Here is an 18,346-nt window from a genome sequence, read left to right as displayed (position 1 = left end):
TTTCCAAATGTGTCTCCTGTAGCATTTCTATTTGCACTCTGTATTTCTTAACATAATTCAATACTCTTATCTTTCTGCCTGTACCTGTGAGGCCATTCATGTTCCAAAATAATATGTTTAGTGTAGCCATTATGATAAAAAGTTATTATTCCCGCTCATTATATATGACAGCTTTTTTAAATGTCTGTTTCCAGCTTTTGTGTTACATGCACCTATTAATGTTTGGCAGGTTGATCCTTTATACAGTTGTTTCTTGTCATCTTCAAGACTTTTGTTTTAAAGAAAACCTTCAAAAAACACCCCCAGAACTCCCCCATAACCTACTAACTTAAAATAAACATACAAAATTATGTACATCTTCAAATAATGAAGTTTAACCCTCCTGACAGGAACAATTGTCTCAAATTGACAGCTGCACCCACAGGCATTAACTAACCTAAATTAAGGTTATCCATGCTAAAGCATGTTGCAGCCTGTGCTCCTACCTATGCTAAATGCTGTCTGCTCTTGTCTTATCTTTATTACCCTCTCAGAAGTGACATTTCTTCAAAAACAACAAAAAAGTATTTGTTTAATATCTTCATCACACATAATCACTAAATATGCTTTAATATACAACATGCAGTATTTCACAAATGTAATCGATGCTTTAACTTTTCACATTTATTCACTCATCTCCCAACCCAGAGTCCAGTTCAAGTCCAAAGTATTTGTTTGATGGCTTACTTTTTGTTGGGCATACTTCTGTATTTCCTTCTTAGCCTGTTCTGCGTCAAAAATTACTTTGATCCTCCAGGAAAAAATATTTCAAAGATAGCTGGATACAGCAGGTTGAATCTCATACCTGCCTCTTGGCATTCCCTAATTGCTGGGATAAATTTGTTTCTCTTCCCTCTGGTGTGCAGTGAATAATCATTTTCCACAAACACTACTACCTGCAATTTTTAATACTTTAACCTTCTGTCACAGTTTTGCCAGAATCAACTCTTTCTGCTGCTATGATTATTTCTTTCCTAATACAGGTCTTGGCTGCTTTCTCATGGACAGGTATGGAGCAGACACATGATGTACCCTTTCATTTAACAAATCCTGCTGTGGAATACTAGTCCAGTTACTTATTTGTGCATTCATAAAATGAATACAGTCTGTTCCTTCCAAGATCCTCTGGTATAGCAAAAAATCTCAGGCTTTCTCTGCATGGTCTGTTGTCTACGTCTACCATTTTTTGAAACAGCTCTTCTTGAGCAGTCTCATACTCAGCCAGACTTTTCTTCATTCTGACCTCTGATTTTTTTCAGTTTTACCAGTTCACATGAATAGTAGTTAAAGATTCTTCCATTTTCACAGTCTTTTGTTATTTGAGTTGATATACTCCTTTGATGTTTCATTTATTTTAATCAGCTCTGAGCACAGTTGACTTTTTTCCTCTAAATTGCTGAGAGTAATTTTTTGTACAAAGGCCGAAGCTTGAACTGCTGTTTGCTGAACAGCTGCATGATTCTTCCCAGTAAGGGTTTCCTTTTCACTTCTTCTAGATGATTTTCTTTTAGGCTGTTTATAAGTTTTTTCTTTGCTGGCATCTAGGGAGTGTACTTACTAGCCAGTAACTGAATTTTATTAAACAGGCAGAATTACTTGCCCTTATCTATCAGTTTCTTTTTTCACCCCGGGAGAGCTGAAATTAAGCTGTTGGCCAGTGTGCAGCCACCTTCAAACAAAAAACGAAGTTATGTACTCACCATAACATTCCATCTGTGTTGTTCATTTTCATTTTTCTTCAACAAATGTGTTTGGATCCACCCCTCATATCCGACTTGGCCGCTTTTTACAGCTCGTTGATACTGGAAACTCTTCAGCTCCTTCCTTACCCATAATGATCCAGTCCCTTACTATACCTCAGATCTTTTTTAATGGTCCTTCAGCTTCATAGAAAATTAGAGACAGTTATAAAATGGAAAACCAATACCTGGAACTCAATGTCAGTAACACTGGTTCATTAGTATCTTCTAGTTCTTTCAGAAGTTACAAAATCAAACGGTAGGAGGTTGGAGGCAGGGGAGTTGAGGAAGAATGAAAATGGACAACACAGTAGTGAGTGCATAACTTCTTTATCTGATGATGTCAATTTTCATTCGTTCCGCAACAAGTAGGACAGCTACCTGAATCCCGGGAGGACTCTTAAGGAAGGATATTCCTGAGCACTGTTGAGCCGAAGACTGCTCTTCCCCTTGTGACTAGATTCAAATTGTAATGAGTAGTAATGGTATGAGGATTAGCCCAAGTTGCAGCAACAGCACAAATATCATCTATGGATGGTACCTCCAACTCCAGACCACAACTTAAACTACTGAAAAGAAACTCTCCACAGCATTGGTAAGATCCAAAATAGCTTTATTGTCATAACACACACACTGGCTGAGCGCTTTCTTCCCTACTGGAAGTGTGTGTTGTGACAATAAAGCTGTTTTTGGATCTTACCAGTGATGTGGAGAGTTTCTTATCATCTATGGACAGCCTGGATAAAAACACTAATGAAGCTGCCATGGAACTGGTTGTGCTCTTAAAGGTTTGAATAAAGACAAACCTAATTTGTTGTAGACACAGAAAATGCAATTCATTGACCATATGGCTAGAGTTACTTTGGTAACTGCTTTGCCCAATTTTGATTCAGCAAAATAAACAAATAATGGATCTCTTTTTCCCAGATTTTTTGTTCTATTTAAATAGAAACTGTCTGCAAACATCCAGCAAATGCAACATATTCTCCTTTGTTTGTGAAGTTTGGAAAGAAAACTGGAAGATTAATTGATTGATGTTGGATTCTGACACCACCGTAGGAAGGAAGGATGGGTTGGTTTGTAACTATGCCCTATCTTTATGGAAAATTAAACAAGTAGACTTAGAAGATAGGGCTTAAAGTTCAGAGACTCTTCGAGTAGAGGTTATAGCTACCAACAAGATAGTTTTCCAGGTTAACATTTTAGTTCACACTTTGCTGATGGTTCAAATGGAGACTGTAGTATCAAATTCAAATCTCATGGCAGAGTTGGATCTTTAAAAGGGCGTCTAAGAAGAAAAGTTCCCCCTATAAAGGCCTTACAAACTTTTGAAGAAGCTAAGGAGGAATTATTTACTCTTATGTGGAAATTAGAAATGGCAACTGATTGAACTTTAACAGTTGAGGAGCTTGCCCCTTCATCAGACTGCACCCAAAAATTCAAGAACTTTAGGTATTGGTGCTGAAAGAGGGTCACTGTCTCTTTGATCTTTGGGTCCTTATTCGCTAATATTGTTATGATACAATGGGAACAGATGTACATATTTAACAACTCAGTTAAGGATTATTGTAGACTTTACGTACAATACCTGGATGACATATGTGTAGTATGGAGGGGCAGCAAAGAAATGAAAGTCCCATTTTTTCAGTATATTAATAGCAGTACTGAATTTTTGAAATTCACTTATGAAATGGGGAAAAATAGGATTGCACACTTGGAGGTGCTATTAGAGAAGGATATTCCTAACAACAGAAACATTTCCCATATCTATAGAAAACCCACTTATTCCAATGTGTTCCTTCATTTTACTAGTGCACACCCCCCTCCCCCAAAAAAGAGCTGAAGTGAAAGGCCAACTTGTAAGGGCCACTCATATGACCCCATTGGATGAGCATTTTGATGATGAATGCCATACATTGAACGAAATATTTAATAAATGAGGTTACCTGGAAACCATGTTGAATTAACTAATGTACGAAGTTAAGAATAAAAAGTGGAATGGGCATTTCATCCCCATATTGAATAAGGAAAGAAGTCAAATGGAAGTTATATCAGAATTTAATTTTGGTAGAAAGAATAATAATAATAACCCAACATTTTGTAACTCGTTCACTACTACCTGTAATATTGATAGTGGGACAATAAAATGGATTCTTAATAAGAACTGGAATATTATGAGAGATGATGTGATAGTCAATGAGAAATTGGGGAATAAACCCATAATAGTATATAGGAGGGACACTAGTTTGAAAAATATATTCAAGAAAGAAAAAACAAATATGGTTAACTGGGACCCTGGAATGAACAAATGTGGCCATTGTAGTTATTGTAAATACATAATAAATGGTAAACACATTATGGTTCATGGGTGGAATTATGTTATTTGAGGCAAATATAATTCTAATAGTACTGGTATAGTTTATATTGCATTATGTCAATCATGCCCAGGGTTTTACATTGGCAAAACTGAGTGCAGACTAAGGGAATGCATTTATGAACATGTATACAAAATCAAAAAAAAAAAATCTACTAATGCTTTATTTAAGAAGAATACAGAACTACCCCAGACATGAATTTAAGTTTACCATCCTGGAAAAATTTGCCAAAAATGTTAGAGGGGGACCATGGCCAGTTATACTGGCAATTGTATTTGAATGCATGCAATTGGCCAGGTTTGAACGAACACACCTCCACTGCATGTCTATTGAAGCTAAAAGCATTGTGCCAATAACCTTCTTTATCTGTTGATCACGTCTAGTCGCCTTTGTGCAGGTTTAGCTAAAATGGACTGAATGGGTGATCATCAGAACTTTGTGTTCTGCAAGTCCCCTGTTTTCTTTTGCACTAATAAGAATCTTGAGTAAGTTCTGACTCTTTCTGGTCTGGTGGGACCTCTTGATGACTCTTTTTTCTTGCAGCTTTTTTTATTTCTAGTACTGCTGCCTCCACTGCATGTCTATTGAAGCTAAAAGCATTGTGCCAATAATTAGAAGTTATGTACTCACCATAACGTTCCATCTGAGTAGGTGTATTCATTTGTCTGCAACCTGTGGGTTATGGATCCGATATCGGATCCGAACCGGCATGGTTTTCCAGCTATGGATCCAAGCTCTCAGCTCCTCCCCTCACCCATAATGCCCTGCTCTAACCCTCATGACCTCAGATCGAGTTTGCCAAGCAACAATACCCTAAAAAGGGTAACAAGTAATATGCAGGAAACTGAAAGGCCAGGGGGATAGGAGGGCGGGATGGTTGCAGACAAATGAATACACCTACTCAGATGGAACGTTATGGTGAGTACATAACTTCTAAATCTGAAGTAGGATATTCATTTGTCTGCAACCTGTGGGACAGAGTCCCCAGCTACCTGAATCTTGGGCGGCCATCATGGAAGGATATTCCGGAGCACCGCGGAGCCAAAGGATGCTCTACCCCTAGATGCAAGATCCAACTTATAGTGAGAAATAAATGTATGAGATGAAGCCCACGTGGCTGCTGCACAAATATCATCTAGAGGAATCCTAGCCTTGAAGGCTGCCGAGGTAGATACTGACCGGTTGAATGGGCATGAACACTCCCGGTGCGGCCTTCCTGACGCTTGATAAGCCAATAAAATGCACTGTGAAATCCAGCGGGACAGAGAAACTTTAGAAATTGGCTTGCCCAAATTGAATTTTGCAAAGGAAATAAACAGCTGGTCGGATTGCCTATGACCAGCTGTCCTGTTGAGATAAAATCTAAGTTGCCTGTGAACATCTAGTGAGTGTAGCTTATATTCACCTTTATTTTCATATTTAGGGAAGAAAACAGGGAGGTTAATGGATTGATTGATGTTTGCTTCAGAAGCGATTTTAGGAAGGAAGGACGGGTTGGTCCTGAGGGAGACACGGTCCGGATGAAATACCAAGTAAGGAGGTTTAGCTGACAAAGCTTGAAGTTCAGAAACTCTCCTGGCTGATGTAATGGCTACCAAAAAGGCTGTCTTGTAGGACAAAAATTTGAGATCCACAGAGTCAGCGGGCTCGAAAGGGGGAGCGGTCAAGGCCTGTAGGACCAAAGAAAGGTCCCAAGGAGGAACTGCTTGTTTTATAGCGGGCCTAAGAAGGAAAGTACCTTTAAGAAATGTTTTACACAATTTGGCTGACATAAGAGGGTTAGAATCTTGACCAATGTGATAGTGAGAAATTGCCGCCAGTTGAACTTTGACTGTGGAACTGCTGGCACCATCATTAAAAAGAGAGGTTAGAAAATCAAGCACTACTGGGAGAGGAACCGTGAAGGGATTCAGGCCTTGCCGCTCCGCCCACACAGAGAAACGTTTCCATTTGCTTCGTAAACCTTTCTAGTGGATGGTTTATGAGCCGCCACCAAAATAGCCTTTACCGTGAAGAAATACCGGAGTCCTTATCAAGAGTGGAACTGGAGCAGCCAAGCGGTCAGCTTCAGGTTGTCCAGATTCGGAGGAGGAATGCAGGATGGATGGGATATCAGATCCGGGATGGGATCCAGAATCCAAGGAGGATTCACCGAGTGAGACCTTAGGAAGGGGAACCAGATCTGTCGAGGCCAGAATGGAGCAATGAGAATCATTCTGCAACCCACCCGAGAAGCTTTCTGAAGGACTTGCAGCATCAGAGGCAAGGGTGGATAGGCATACAGAAGACCGGGTGGCCAAGCATGCACCAGAGCATCTCTTGGGGTACCTCCGGAGGAGGTATTAGAGCGAAAAACTGTCGCACTTGGTGTTTGAGGGAGAAGCAAAAGATCGCATGAAGGGGTTCCCCACCGTGCGAATATGCGTTCCGCTACTTGACAATTGAGAGACCACTCGTAAGGGGTTAGAATGGTGCGACTGAGCTTGTCCGCTAGGATGTTGGACCGACCCGGAATGTGCGTTGCTATGAGAAAGCGATTGGTGGAGATTGCCCATTCCCAAACTCTCATGGCCTCTCGACAAAGAGGGTAAGACCTTGTTCCCCCTTGCTTGTTGATGTACCAGACAACAGACATATTGTCCGATTGAATCGCAATTGTTCCCAAGGGAAGAAAGTCCTGAAGTGCTAGCAACGCTAAGAGCACTGCTCTCATCTCTAGAACATTGATATGCAGTAAGGTCTCTGAATCGCTCCACGTGCCTTGGACTGTCCGGCCGCAAAGTGCCCCCCACCCGAGGCGGAGGCGTCCGTGGTCACCGTGGCGAGAGGGGAGAAGCACAAAATGGGCGACCTCGTGGAGATCCGGGAGTGGAGCCACCACAAGAGGGACCGCTTGCAAGCCTTGCTGATCGCTATGGGATGATGCATGGGGAGAGCAAGGTATGACCACTGTACTAAGAGCGTCCACTGCAGAATGTGCATATTGAGCCTGGCAAGAGGAAGAAGTGCTATCGAAGCCATGGACCCTAGAGCCCTCAGGACCAACTCCGCTGGAACAGAACATGAATGGAGAATGGCCCGCACCTGGAGCTGCAGATTTAGAACTCTGTCCGCAGTGAGGAAGGCTCGTAAACTCCTTGTGTCTAGTCTGGCCCCTATGAAATCTAAGAGCTGAGTGGGCGCCAGGTTGGACTTTTTTGTATTTATTGTGATGCCCAGAAATGGAGCAAGATGGAGAAAGGAGTCTCACGAGAGAAGTAGATGCCTTGTTGGGGCGGTAAGGAGCCAGTCGTCCAGGTAGGGAAAGACCTGCACCCCCTGAAGCCTCAGGTGGGCCGCTACCACTGCTAGTACTTTGGTAAACACCCTGGGGGCTGTGGTGAGACCAAAGGGAAGGACCCGAACTGGTAGTGACTGGCTCCCAGCCGAAGCGGAGAAACCTCCTGGAGCGCCTGTCCATTAGGATGTGGTAGTACGCGTCCTTGAGATCTATCGAGCACATCCAGTGGCCTTCTCCCAGAAGGGGGAGAATAGATTGTAGAGTGACCATTCGGAATTTTTCTTTGGGGACTGCCAGATTCAAGAGAGAGAGGTCTAGGATTGGTCTTAGTTCCCCCGTCTTTTTTGGCACTAAAAAGAATCTGGAGTAGAACCCTGATCCGATCTGGTCTGGGGGAACGGGCTGGATGGCTCTTTTCTCTAGCAGATGGCCAATTTCTGCCAAAGCGGCCTCCCTTTGACCGGGTGGTACGTCTGGGAGGGACTTCATCTTTGGAAGGTGAAGGAAAGGAATGCGATATCCCTGGATATGATTTGGAGAACCCAGCGGTCCGATGTTATGGACTCCCATGCCGCTAGGTGCCCCGAACGTCCCCGACTGCCTCCAGAGTAGAGCAGTCGGGCAACCCTCAGGGTTGCTGCGCTGGCCGTTCAGAGAAAGGTTCCCTGGACCCGAAGTTTCTGGGAGCCCCTCTGCCTCTAGGGCGGCGTCCTCCCTGTCCTCCTCTGCCACGGAAGGACTGGTTGTCCGGAGCAGGCTGGGACTGCTGCGACTTCCGGAACCACATCTTCTTCTGACCCTTTTGGTTCCTAGAATAGGGCCTCTGGGGTGCAGAGAAGCGGATTCCGACGGCAGACAGCGTCTTCCGTCCTTCTCGCTCTGGGTCAGCGTCTGCGAACGGTCTTGCCAAACAGAGCAGAACCATCAAAGGGCGTCGCAAGACGCCTTGAAGGGCTCAGAAAAATCGCAGTGGCGGAGCCAGGCCTGACGCCTCGTGACCAGTCCTGTCCCGCAGCTCTGGCGGCGCCTCCGTAGCATGGGAGAGTAGCCGCATAGAAGTATTTGTGACTGACCTAAGAGTGGCCATTTTGGTGGAGTGCAGAACTCTGTCCTCCTCCGAAATGGACTCAGGGGATGCAGCGTGCTCCTTAATAAGGTCTCGCTGCATCCGAATAACATGTGCCAAATAGTTCAGCGCCCTTACCGAGAAGGTCGCGAACTGAACATCCGCTTCCCCAAGCGGTCCATCATCCGAGACTCCTTGCTCGGTGGGTGGACTGAGGGACTCTCCTGAGCCAGTTCCCTCTTTGTGGCGCCGCCATCAACATGGCATCTACAGGAGGCCCCTTACTCCAATGGGTCCTGTCGGAGGCGGGCTAAGGATCCTATCAGGTCCTTTGGGTATTGGCTCCACGGTGTCCGGTTCCTTCCGCGCCCTGGTTGTAATAAGGTCCACCTGGGGTTCGGCAGGGGACACCCAAGAGGTAGACGGGCCCGCTTCAATGCCTCCAAGAACACGGACTCGTCCGAGGAAGACTTGGGGCAGACCACCCCCTAATACGGAGTATTTCCATGATGTCTCCTAAGGAGACATCCTCGGGGGTGACCGTGGGAGCCTTCCCTTCCTCCAAGTCCGTGTCTTCAGTGAGAGACTCAGGAGTCAATGTGCCTCCTTTGCGTATGCTTGAGGGGCCTCCTCTGGGGGCTGTCAGAGGAGTCCTCGCAGCAGCAATTTGCTCCATGGGAGCAACTTGGGGCACAGAAACGGGCTGTCCCAGGGGCCGGATGGTGGAAGCCTGGCCCAGTGCAGAGGGAGCGCTGGACGGAGCCGGCAAGTGCCGGGGTCCGGAGACCCTCAACAGAGCCCTCTCCACTACATCAAAAGCCGAAGGGAGCCGACCTCGACCAAAGGATCCGACAATCGGCTCCCCTCGGATCCGAAGAGTGGATCGGAGCCGGGCGCAAGCACTCGGATCCGGCGACAGTGCGCCCGACACAGACGGGCGCGGCGAGCACTGATCCCCGGATCCGGCTCGGATCCAGGCTCCGAGATCGGGTCCGACGCACTCGAGGGCAGGGTCGGATCCGGTACCAAGTACTATCGGCTCCGACCTCCCCGGCTCCGGCTGCTCGGCTCCAGTTGCTCCGAACCCGGGTAGCGGGTCGGAGAAGGAGCAATAGGCTTAAAAGGGTGTTGAGCTCCCCGAGGGGGAGGCAAGAGCACTCCATCTGCATCTGGGCCTGGATGAACCTTCTCATCATCCGTCCAGATCAGCATCCGAGCTATGGGTAGATCTCGACGAGGCTACCGAGGTAGGCCTGGAATGCCTCCTCGATAGCCTCGACGGAGATCGGGTCTCCTCCTCCTCGGGACCCGTGAGAAGCAAACAGGGGACCGGAGCCGAGAAGGAGGAGACCGAACCGACAACGGAGCCGGGAGAAGCCGGCTTGGCTGGCGGGCCGAAACAGAGGTCTCGGCCCGCCGCTTGTGGTGCTTCTCCCTCCGTCCTTTCTAGATGCATCCCTCTCCTCCAGAAGCGGGAGTTTGAGTCCCAGGAGCAGGAGGGGGTGCCACAGGGGGAACAACTGCAGCCGCAGGAGTCCCCGAAGGAGCGGAGGTCGGAGCCGAGTCCGGCGGTAAAGACCCGCCAAGACCAGCTTGGACCTCCGCTCCTCAGTGCCCTGGGGTTGAACCCTGCACAAATGGTACAACCAGATGTGAGGTGTTCAACCCCAAGACACTTAACACACCGAGTGTGGCCATCAGCCGGAGAGAGCTTATGGCCACACTCGGAGCATTTTGAGAATATAGACTTAGGCTGTTCAGCCATAATCTATATAAAAACCCAAAGTTACTGAAAAGTAACTTAAACAACAAAAGAAAGCACACAGGCCTACACACACACTCTACACAGCGAGGGAGGGAATAAAAATTATTACTGTAACTTAAAATACACTTAAAACAGTCTATATAAACGGGAAACCTACTACTTTCACACAAAAATTATTAAAGAAAGAAAAAATTCTCTATTTTTCAACAAGAAAATAGTCTACTTAGCTGAGAGCTATGTATCCACATCTAGTTACCAGCGCGGCAAACAAGATCTGAGGTCATGAGGGTTAGAGCAGGGCATTATGGGTGAGGGGAGGAGCTGAGAGCTTGGATCCATAGCTGGAAAACCATGCCGGTTCGGATCCGATATCGGATCCATAACCCACAGGTTGCAGACAAATGAATATCCTACTTCAGATCTTTAGTTTATGGTAGGATGTTTTAAAACTTTGTTAAAAGTTTGTTGGAAGCTTGTAGCTATTTTAATGCACTTATATAACTAATGTCTAGTTTTTAATTGAATTTTTCATATACTACAACTTTGTAATTTGTAAAGTGAGATATACATTTTGTGTGCCATGCTGCTTTAAGAAATTGAGTCTTAGGGGGCTTCTTGTTGCAAGATGAAAGCACTTATCTGGATTTCCACTAAAGGAAGTTTGTAATCAGTCTAGCAGAGGTTTGGCTTTCTTTTTGTTCATATCTGGATACAGAGTTAATGCTTCTTCTTTATCTGTTGATCACGTCTAGTCGTCTTTGTGCAGGTTAGGCTAAATGGACTGAATCGTGATCATCCAGAACTTTGTGTTCTGAATTGATTTCTTCAGATTGCTGAGATCCAAAATTGGTCTCAAGTCCCCTGTTTTCTTTGGCACTAATAAGAATCTTGAGTAAGTTCTGGACTCTTTCTGGTCTGGTGGGACCTCTTGGATGACTCTTTTTTCCTAGCAGCTTTTTTTATTTCTAGTACTGCTGCTTTCCTCTGACTGGGTGGAACATCAGGAATTTTATTTACTGTTAAGGGGGGGGGGTATTATATAACCTCTGGAAATAATCCTCTGCACCCATATATCTTTTGTAATGTCTAGCCAGACTCTCTAGTGCAGGGATAGACAACCATGACTGCCTCCAAAGGTGGAGAATCTGGCCTCCTTTCAAGAGCACTGGTAGGATCTGTCAGAGAAAGTGTCCCTGGATCCTCAGTTCTGTAGGCCTCTTCTGCAGCATGGGTGGCAAGTTCCATGAGAGTTACCTCCTCTGCCCCTGAGGAAACTATCTTCATGTGAATCAAGGAAAGGACCCTGGGATTTCCTGAACCACATGTTTCCAACCACCTTGTTGATTCCTAGAGAAGGTTCTTTGAGGAATCAAAAAATGTACGCCCAGTGTAGACAGGGCCTCAACATCTTGCTCACACCTGGATAATGTGTCTTTAACTTTGGGGCCAAACAAAGAACTTGTGTCAAAGGGAGCACTGACAAAGGAGGACTTGAAGGGCTTAGCGAAATCACACAGATGCATCCAAGCATGTCTCCTAATGGAAATCCCTGAACCCACAATCCATGAGGTACCTTCAGATGCATGTGAAATGAGCCTCGTGGATGAATTGGAAATGGACTGTAGGGTAGCCAGCTGTGAGGCAATAGATGTTTCTGACTTAGACGTGATGGTCCCACAGACAAATCTGGACAGCTCTTTAATCAAATCCCTCTGAAGTTTGGTGAAGTGTGCCAAATAATTCAGCAACCTGAGTGCAAAATTCACTGATGCATATATGCTTCCCAAATCTGTCCAATGCCCTGAACTCCCTATTAGTGGGACGGACAGATGAACTCTGTTCTGTGAGTTCCTTCTTTATGGCCACTGTTAGAACCATAGCATCTACTGGTATTCTTTTGCTCCAAAATTCTCTTCCTTTTGGTGGTGCCAGGATCCTGTGTGGTCTCTTGGGGACTGGATCAACGGAGTCAGGTTCCTTCCATGCCAGCCTAGAGATCAAATTAATGAGCTCATCAGCGGGAAGAGTCACCCAAGAGATAGAAGGGCCAGACCCAAAGGCTTTAAGGAATACAGATTCCTCTTTGGAAGGGTTATTGGTAGACCACACATCCTTCTGCTTGAAAATCTCTAGGATGTCTCCAAAGGAGATGCCATCAGGTGGTTATCTTTGGGACCCTTCTCCCTCATCAAAACTGGTATCTTCTGTGATTGACTCTTGAGGAGACAAGTGCCTTCTTTTACACTTTCTCTTCCTAGTGACTCCTTCAGCAGGATGTTCCGAAGAAGTATCAGAAGATATGAGTATACCTTGCAGGGTAGTCTGGAGACTTTGGGCTGGCTGTCCCTGTGGAGTAGAGGGTTGAGGCTCCCTGCGCAAAGACATTTGAGACTAGGAAGATGGGTCTGAGGAGGGAATCATCCTTCCTCTAGAAGTAGAAAACACTGTCTTCACTATCTCAAAGGCAGAATGCCTTAGGAAGAAGGAGGTCAACGATGCTGAGAAGACATGCTTTGGGATTGTCGGCTCCTTCTGACCTGAAGGCAGCCCACCCAAGGCAGATTTTGTAGCCAAGCTGAGGGTCTGAGGGGCAGAGATGGCTCCGACAACTTCTGAGTTGACTACAACATCTAGGATCCGGCAAGGGCACTACTGCTCTGAGAGTCATCTGGCTGACACAATCGGGGCCATTACACTCAGAGAAGGTATCAAAGCAGAAGATACAACAAACTTTGGATCTGACATGGATGGTTCTGGAAGTTTTGGATCTTGGAGCTCTGAAGCTAAAGGTCAGAATAGAGAAGGAGCCAAAACGGGTGGAGTAGTACTGGTGAAGGTCTATGGACAAAATGGTGCAGCAGCCAGGAGAACTCCCATCTGAATTTGTGCCAAGAGAAATTTCCTCATCATTCTATTGACATCTGCTTCTGTCAGACTCCTGGAAGAACTAGATGAAGAGGTCACTGAAGGGGTTCTAGAATGATGGTGTCTCTCTATGAAGGGTGATGGATGATGTGAAGGAACAGAATCTAGAAATGATGCATATTGGGTCCTAGGGAGCTTCTTCAGCTTTGAATGTGTCAGATCTGATGATGTGGCTCAGTTATCAGCAGGTGTCGGATTCTGAGAGTTTAGTCTTTGGATCCAACGAACTTGGATCCGATCATTTAGACCTCTTGAGAGAAGGTTCAAGAGTAGGATGAGACCTAGGAATGTAGGATCTGGACATTTCCACTGGACACTTTCTGGACTCCTTCTTCTCTAATCTCTTTGAGGTTTAAGCTGCAGATAAAGACTCTGAAAAGGAAGTCAGTAATAAACCTTTTAAAATTTGTTTATTTTTCCGGTCTACTAAGGCCAGTGGATTAAAGGCCTAACAAACATCATAAGATTCTTTTAAATAAGCAGGGCCTAAACAGTACACACAGGAATTGTGTGCATCTGAAAGAGGGATTTTATGCCCGTGATCTCTACCTTTTTTAAAACCCGAAGGTTTTTCCGCCATACTGAAGAAAAAATACAGTTCTTAAAATAGAAAGAAAAAAACTTTTTTTTTAAAAAAAAGGAAAGAAAAAAGAAGAAACAGAAAATTACCAACAATGGCAATTAAGAAGTTACCACAAGGTTATAGTAGCAAAACAAAGAAAAGATTACCAACAATGATAAGCTAAATTACACCAATAAGTGTAGGAAAGTTAAGGGAGGTATGTAATATATAGAATAACTAGAGAAGGTAATAAATTTAAATATCCTACTTCACTCCAAAGAACAACACAAAAGCTCAAGAGCTAACAGTGACCATGACCATACAGGAAGGCAACAAAAGAGATCTGAGGTATGGTAGTCGACTAGAGAATTATGGGTATGGGAGGACTTCAAGAGTTTCCCATATTCACAAGCTGTAAAAAGCAGCCAAGTCGGATCTGAGGGCAGATCCAAATCCACTTCTAGAGGAACTTATGAAAACTGGCAACATCAGATCAATTGCTAAAGACTCTCAACAGCTGGGAACAGAGTCTGCAAGAGAAGACACTCATCCAGCTATGGAAAGATGAGAATGCCTTGAAGTCTACAAAAAGCATTGACTGGAGCCATACACTTTGTGAATACCACTGGCACAGTGGAAAGTCCAAAGGGTAAGACAGAGAATTGATAATGTAAGCCAGGCACAACAAATCTTAAAATACTCTTAAACTGCTCACCACTGGGAATATGATGGTAGGCATCCTTTAAATCTAACTTTACCAGAAGATTTACCTATAGGCTGCACCCTGTACTACAAATAGTGTAAATGTTTTATCCCATGCATGGGTCCCCCAAATTATCTATGGTATCATCCCAGTTATTCTCACTACAAAAATATATAAGTACTGACCATGGGATGGGTAATGCCAGCCTAACACCAAATGGGGTAGGTTAATTCATGCACCAAAATGGAAATTGTGTAAGTTTGAAATGGCCCACAAAGGCAGCTAGACTAGTACTAATTTATGAACCATGAAAGCTAGAGGAAGGAACAAAGGTAAAATTAACTTAAGGGATAATAATATGAACTTTGGAATCTTGACAAAAAGATTTAGAAAAGAAAGGTCCAACATGGGCTTCCAAGACCCTTCCTTTTCTGGTACAAGAAAAAATCTTGAATAGAAGCCTTTACCCATCTGACAGGGGCACTGTCTCTATTACTCCGTAAACAAGCATCTGTTGCAGAATGAGAGCAAACAATGAGACTTGGTTCACGGGGCAAAAAGAAATTCCCTGGAACACTGGGAGGGTTTCCCATTGCCAGGTGTACCCCTGCTGAATTACATTTAAAACAATGTGTCTGTCACAATCTGATACCATAAAGGAAAATGAAGCCTCAGAGCTATGTATAAGTTGTCCTGGATGGAAAGGGGAGACCTGAACAGGTAAATAGTCATTCTGATGGGAAGGACTGTCCTTGATTTTTAGTGTTTTTTCCTTTCTTTTTTGAGCCTCATTGCCATTGTTTCTAAACTCTTGTTTAATGTTTCATTGCTGCTTACACTGCTTATTGAAAAAGGAAACTGAGGAGGAAAGGAAGTGTTATTTTCCTTAAAAAAATGTGTGGGGGCTTGAAATGTTTGAGTCATCTTTGAACCAACCTTCCCCTTTCATCACATTTCTTGAGCACCTCAGCTGTTTGAACCAACCTTCCCCTTTCATCACATTTCTTGAGCACCTCAGCTGCAGGATGGCCAAGCACAGCTTCCTTGTCTAAGGAAATTTTTAAAATTTCAGCTTTAATATCTTCAGGAATGGTATGAGCCAAACCAGTCTTCTCATTACAGATACAGATGTAGCAGCTCTGGAGGCAGAAATCAGCAGCATTATAAGCACACTTTAAAACATACCTAGTAACATACGAAGCATCTGTTAATGAGGAATTCAGTTAATTATTTACTTCAGAAGGAAAGTTAACCATTAACTTTTGCATGTTCGCAAAGGATAAAATAACTACCTTAACATATGAGCTTGCAAGTTTAAAATCCTGACATTTACAGTAGCAGAACAATACACTTTCTTCCCCAGCTAGTCAAAAGCTTTCTCATTCAAGTGAGAGGGAATAGGGTTAGCAGCAGTAATTTGTTTAGCAGAAGTAGAAGCAGATTTAGATAGAGAAATTACTGCTGGATCTGCTATGTGGTTGGAAAACAAATACTTATGAGTTTGAGGTAGTGTGTCTAACCTGTCAGACGTACTGCGGCAGCCAGGAGGCTGACTATTAGGCAAACTAGAAGCAGTGAGAAAAAACAAACTCTAAAGCATGCAAAATAAAGGAGGCACAGTTGCAGATTTGGTCATATCCAGCTGTAATAAATCATAGTATATTTTCTGTGCCATAGAAATTTCATTCTGCTCCCCCCTGAAAACCCTCTTTCATCATAGCTAAACTCTCAGAAGAAAGATAAATCTTCAAAAGGGATATCTGAAACCATGCTTTCCGCAGAATCAGAAACTTCATGATGTTGTTGTCTTTTCCCGGTTAGGGGTCGCCACAGCAGAACTCCGGTCCGCTAATGATTGGCAGTTGATTTTTATGGTGCCGAGTTGCCAGCCCGACACCCAACCTTCAACAAAGGCAAGCCCATTCACGCATGTCTTTCGAACACCACTCGATGGCGTGGAGGACATGCAGACTCCACAAAGAAGGCACTCCAGCCGAGAATCGAACAGGAGAACGTCTTGCTGTGAGGCAACAACGCTACCGCTGCACCACCACGGCTCTAGAATCAGGAACTTATATGCTTTATAAAATGCAGTCTTACCAGTGATGTCTTTGTGAGATTTTGTGAAAACAGGGTGGACCTCATGAAGATTCTCATCAAGACTTCAGGTTGACTTCAGTTCCAGCAATACTACTCTCCTTTTCTTCCTGATTTCATTATCTGCCCATTCGGAACCCACTTCATACTGAGAAGAAATGGGTTCCGAATGGGCAAATAATGAAATCAGGAAGAAAAGGAGAGTAGTATTGCTGGAACTGAAGTCAACCTGAAGTCTTTGCAAGAATCTTCATGGGGTCCACCTTGTTTTCACAAAATCTCACCAAGACATCACTGATAAGACTGTATTTTATAAAGCATATATCATGTAGATGCAGGATGAAAAATAAAAACGACAGCTGGGTGTAGATGTTCCAGGAGAAAAAAGTACTCAATTCTGGTATGCGCACTGGTGCCAGGACTGGAAAAAATGACTGTGCAGAATCCTCAAGATACAAAAACATTCGTACAATGGGGTTAGGCCAGGCTTAGGGGGAGGATGGCCCCTCATTGTAGAAGGAAGTAGCAATCCACAAAAATCACAAGATAGGCCAAAAAAAGACCAATAAAGATTATAGAGTGGACTATTGAGAATAAGAAAGAAATTATGTTTTGTTACTATTATGTAAGAAGCCTATAATTTCTACATAAAAGATATGCAAAATGATTGAGAGAGAACTTAGAGGAAAAAAATACTTACACAAGAAAAACCATAAGCTTCAAATGCAAATTTATATTTGTTAATACAACACATTCATGATAAACGTTACATCGACACAGAAACTATGGAATGCGTGAAAAAAGAAGCAACACTGGAAATGCAAAAATATAAGGAACAAAACCCAGAGATTTTTTTGAGGTATAAAAAGGAAATATGGACATAGGAAAGAAAAAGAGATCTGATATGGTGCAATATTTATGCAAATGAGAAAGCCAAACTAATCAATACAAAAAAGCAGGTCCAAAGATATCTGAAGAGAAATACAGGAAAAGGAATCCAGATATTGAAAACTTCACAATACAAAAAATAAGAACACAAAGAGGGACACAGAACAGAAAATTAGTAAGGTAGAAGATAAATAAATAGAAAATGAAGTTATGGAATACCTCCAAAATGAAAGATTTACTGTAGAAAATCTAGCACAGGTTTATGTCGCAGCATCATGGAACAAATCCCCAAATTAAGGAGAAACAGGTGGAGTGGGACCCATCTGAAAAAGAAATATGGACACAGGAAAGAAAAAGAGATTTGACGGTGCATTATTTATACAAATGAGAAAGCAAATCTAATCAAAACAAAAAAATCAGCACCAACGATATTTGAAGAGAAGTACAGGTACAGGTACCCAGATATGAAAAATTTCACAATACAAAAAATAAAATAAAGAGGGGAAGACGAAAGGATGATAATTAACGGAGAAGTTAAAGAAATATAAACTGAAGTTATGGATTACCTACAAAATGAAGGATTTAGTGTAGAAAATCCAGCACAGGTAACATCACAACATGATGTTATAATGAATACGCAAATGAAGGTAAAACAGGTAGAATGGAAGCACCTGATCACTTGCCACATGATGATGCTATGGACCCTTCAGTAGGAAACTAGTACCAAAGGTTCAGCTGGAGTTGGACAGCAAGGGAAGGAGCAGGAAAGAATGGCAACTCTGATGCAGGCAATGCTATAGAGTGATGAGCCAATGAGTTCCCATATAAAGGAGCATCAGATGAAACAGGATGCAGCTGCACAGGATATGTCACAAGAAGATGTTCTGGAACTTTCTGAATGCCTACA

At 43.6% G+C, this 18,346-nt stretch overlaps 1 protein-coding gene across 1 annotated transcript in view; it reads left to right on the top strand.

Annotated features, from left to right (window-relative positions):
* LOC122787440 (4-hydroxyphenylpyruvate dioxygenase-like) overlaps window positions 1-18,346 on the top strand; it is a 705,402-nt gene that overhangs the window by 639,493 nt on the left and 47,563 nt on the right. The window lies entirely within an intron of this gene.

This window comes from Protopterus annectens, chromosome 13.part0 (assembly GCF_019279795.1).
Source record: "Protopterus annectens isolate FY-2018-M chromosome 13.part0, PAN1.0, whole genome shotgun sequence".
In the NCBI taxonomy this organism is placed as follows: Eukaryota; Metazoa; Chordata; order Ceratodontiformes; family Protopteridae; genus Protopterus; species Protopterus annectens.
This window is presented reverse-complemented; position numbering and strand designations above follow the sequence as displayed.